General features: G+C 36.7%; 1 pseudogene across 1 annotated transcript; it reads right to left on the reverse strand.

Moving 5' to 3' along the window:
* Window positions 1–221: 221 nt before the first annotated feature.
* LOC100389422 (mitotic spindle assembly checkpoint protein MAD2B pseudogene) lies at window positions 222–1,051 on the reverse strand (annotated as a pseudogene). Its single transcript, XR_013531792.1, has one exon. The product of XR_013531792.1 is annotated as a mitotic spindle assembly checkpoint protein MAD2B pseudogene (transcript).
* Between the last annotated feature and the right edge of the window lie 3,529 nt (window positions 1,052–4,580).

Genomic DNA, 4,580 nt, shown 5'->3' on the forward strand with positions numbered 1-4,580 from the left:
GCAGTGGTTTGTAGTTCTCCTTGAAGAGGTCCCTTACGTTCCTTGTGATTTGTATTCCAAGGTATTTTATTCTTTTTGTAGCAATTGTGAATGGCAGTTTGTTCTTGATTTGGCTTTCTTTAAGTCTGTTATTGGTGTAGACGAATGCTTGTGATTTTTGCACATTGATTTTATATCCTGAGACTTGGCTGAAGTTGCTTATCAGTTTCAGGAGTACACACAGGTGATAAGAGCACTTGGAATCAGGGCAGCCGTGCAGCACTGCCCTAGGTGGGGATGCCCCTAAGTCTGACAGTTCGGGCATCAGTGGGGTGGCAGATGCCCCCTCAGCTGCCTTTATGGGCGCGCTCTTCCACGTAAAGCTGCATCTTTAAAATGTCCGACGTCATGGTTTTCAGTGGTATCAGCCGGGGGTCATGCATGTGGACATCCTGCTCATCTGCCAGGATCCAGGGGAAATCCTTGATGACCTGGATTTTCTCCATGTTGCGAGTGGCAGCTTCTCTCGTGTGCACCAGGACTGTGAAGGTACAGCCTAGGGCATTGTGGTGCAGGACAGCATCGCACACGCTGATCTTCAGGATGAAGGCTCGGAGCAGCTGCTCCACGTGAGACAAAAGGGAGTCTGAGCTGATGGATAGCAGTGGAGGCTGGGTGATCTCAAAGACGAATTTCTCCACTGGGCGGTGCTCTTTATCCAAAATCACCACCACCACTTTCTCCACATCATTCTTCTCCAGGAGTGGCTTGACGCAGTGCAGCGTATCCTGGATATACTGATTCAGCTCCGGGTGGCAGGACATCTGGACCGGCACGTTGTACTTCTTACGTTTCTGGAAAATGCCCACCGGGTAGACCTCGTGCACGTAGAGGATGAGATGCACAGCCACCTCCAGAAACTCGCAGAGCACATCGGCCACCACTTGGCCAAAGTTGAGGTCCTGCCGTGTAAGCGTGGTCATCCTTCCCGCTACCGGGAGGAGTGGGCCCGCCTCGCCCGGTGCCTGCACGGCCGCTGGGCTGCGCCCGCCTTTGTCTGCCTCCTTTGTCTGCCCCGCGCCCTCACAGCGGCGGCGCCTAGGCCTCTGGGGAGCGGACCCGGAACGCGGAGCGCCTTCACCTTTTTTTTTTAAGAATATTTTATCACTTTGGTTAAATTAATGACTTATTTTACAATGACCTGTGATCCTATTTTGTGATATCAAGCATTTTAAACTTTTTATATTTGACAAACTTTCCAAAGTCAAATTCTAACTTGCTTTCTCATTAATTTTCATTAATTTTCTGATATTATTTCCTTGAAGTGCAAATGAGACATATTCAGTTTATTTGGTATAAAAATCATACAGGAAGCATTGACAAATATAAAATAACGTTTGGTTTCCCTTGGGCTATATTTGTATAAATGTTATTGGTCTGTGTTCCAAAATATTGGGAAACTTATAATTTTAATAAGATTTAGTGTATGTTATTAATAATTATAATTTTTATGTGAAACTTTTATATGCCACAGAAGTAATGAATTTCTAGTCAATTGTGACTAATAATGGTTGTCCTAAGACTTGTCATCCATAGACTATTGTCTTGTTTTGATACTCTTCAAAAGGTGATTTCTAATCAATGTATAGCACCTTGTTAGGTGTTCTTGAACGTAAGCTTCTAATAACTTTGGAAATTGTGACATTAGAATAAGGAAAACATTTTCAGAACTCATAGAGAGCTGAAATGTTCATGAATGTCAAGTAAGAGTTAACTTCATGGACTGAACTAAAGACTAAGTAATCTTCTTGACTTTTTGCTTAAAACGTTGCTGATCCTATGTTTTTCAGTCAAGAAAACTTGTCTTTTAAGCTATTTACAGATTTGAACAATGGAGTTAAGTATATTCCCGTGAACAAAATTTGGAGCATATTTCTCTCTACCTAATTTTCCAGAATTTGGAAACTATTTGTGAGTATTTTTAACTTATGGCAATATATTTATTTGCATAAGTGCAGTAAGAATGTTTCCTTTTGCAAGAGGACACATGGGAGAAACAGCTTGTTTTACCAAAGGTTTTACAGGAATGTTGTTGTTTTCCTTTAAACTTGCCTTAAAAAGCCAATAAAAGCCCACTGGGAAAACCAGCCTGTTACCTTTTCTGCAGAGTCCCTGTATAGGATTTCTGACCTTTGGTAAGTAAAGGGCCTTTGTAACAGGCCCAGCAACCCCAAGTTATCTTTGGACCTAAAGAGGAAAGAAATTTACTCAACTCATAGGTATTTGAGGGTACAAACTCATGGCTGGGCTCAGCTTAAAAAAATAAGTCTTATTGAGATTTCTTATGGAAAAGAGTTCCATAAAAGCCTATTTAAAAAGCCTAGGTGAAAAATAATTATCCTTGATGCACTTTATACAGATAATAATGTCAAGCATTAAGAATAAAGCTCACAAATAAATTGGTCCTATTATAATTTGTTTTTAATAAGAAGAGACTGAAGAGACAAAAATTATATTTCAATATAAACTAATACACCTGTTATTATATTCTAGTCTTGCCTAAGGTTTTACAATTTTTATTATTTTCTACAGTTTGAACTGAATTCTAAAATTTTTCCTGGCTTCGCTTCTCCAAAGTCATGCAGCTGTGTTTCCTTAAAGCCCTGCACACTGAAGCTAGACAACTTAAACTTTAGAAGGTAATAACAGCAACCTATTTACATATATAAGCCACTTTCATACATGCCTAATGATACATGAACTTCAGAGTAATATGGCCTATATTCGTTTTCTAAGATTGTTCTTTTTTTGTTTGTTGTTGTTTTTCTCTTCTTCCTATTTTCCCCTTGTAGGAAATGAGACTTCACAACCTGCTAAAAATGAGGTTTCCTCATATTGTGGGACCTACACATCTAGGAATAAAACATTCTAACCATAATAGATGAGACAAAACCTGAGATCAGAGACTCATTTTTCTCTCAAAAGTGCTTATTCCAAAAGATTTTTAAAGAAAATAGGAGAAACATGAAAGGAAAATAAATCTTGGGACCCCCAAATCACTAAACTAAAGGGAAAAGTCAAGATGGAAACTGCTTAGGGCAAACCTGCCTCTCATACTATTCAAAGTTATTCTCCTGAGCTGACCTGAGACAAATACATATTTGATTGCTCCCTCTTTTCTATTATTGATGTAAAAATGCAGATTCAGTGAGCCAGACTGAATTGTGTATTCGGTGGAAGACTGGTCAAGGACACAAAAGAATGCAACCTTTTTACTCTTATCTACTTTTAACCTGGAAGGCTGGAGTTATCCCACCTTACCAGACCACTTAATCTTACACATATTGATTGATGTTTCATGTTTCTCTAAAATGTATTAAAAAAAACTGTACCCCTGACCACCTTGGGCACGTCTCAGGAATTCCTGAGGTTGTGTCTTGGGCATGTCCTTAACCTTGGCAAAATGAACTTTCTAAATTGACTAAGACATATCTCAGATATTTTCCATTCATATTTGTAATTAGTACAAGGGTCTGATTTTTACAAATTTAATATTTGGAATATAATTGTAGCCAATAGTGAAAAGAAAATTACAGTATCAAAATAACAATTACTAAGACTGACGTTTGTAATAGAACATTCTCTGTTATATTCTAACTTCTATTTCAGTTTTTCTCATTCTCCTTTTATTCTCCAATGTCTGAAGCATTTCTAATGTTCTTTGTTGGAAGTCATTTATCAGTTTAATGAACACATTCAAGGAAGGCTAAGCATAGGGGAGGAGTAAGAAAGATTTGATTCTTTCATTGCACACACAATATAACTACCTATCTCTCATATATCTGAAACACACACTTCAAACATTGAATTAACTGAAATAAAATCTTCATTCTGAACTCTGATTTTCTATACATACCAAGCAGCCTGTGAAATAGCTTAAATTTTATGTCCAAATCCATTACACAATGTGGAGAGGAGGATAGCAAATGCATGGTTGAACATATGCTCATAGAAAGGTTCTACACTTTGTTAAATTCATGGCTGGATTGATCCACAGGATTCAAGGCCAGACACTGAGTATACTAAATGCTGTGCCATAGTTGGCATGGAATTGCATACTGGATTAAATTTCAACATTGGAAGAAAAGCTCAGAATCAGAAGCATATTCTATGTTGTAATCTTTCTACTGTTGATGTCAATTTAAGTATGTGGAAATGGCACTTATAAGTTATTGCTGCTCAAAGAGAGTTTAAGTTTTTGCAGTGATGAGGTTTTTTTGTAAAGAACAGAATTTGATGGAAACCTCAAGAATCCCTTTTTTGATTGTGTATATATTTCTTGTGGTTATTTAAGAGATGTACTAGATGACTAATAAAAGTGTATTAGGGTTCTCTGGGACAGAACTTACATATATATATGTTATATGTATTTATATTATACATATAATATATAATTATATGTATAATATATATAAATATATATATTAAGTATATATATAATATATAATTAATATATAAATATATAAATATATATATTTATATATATACTTATATATATGGGAGTTTAAGTATATATATAAAAATATAAGTATATATATAAA

This window comes from Callithrix jacchus, chromosome X (assembly GCF_049354715.1).
Source record: "Callithrix jacchus isolate 240 chromosome X, calJac240_pri, whole genome shotgun sequence".
NCBI lineage: Eukaryota > Metazoa > Chordata > Mammalia > Primates > Cebidae > Callithrix > Callithrix jacchus.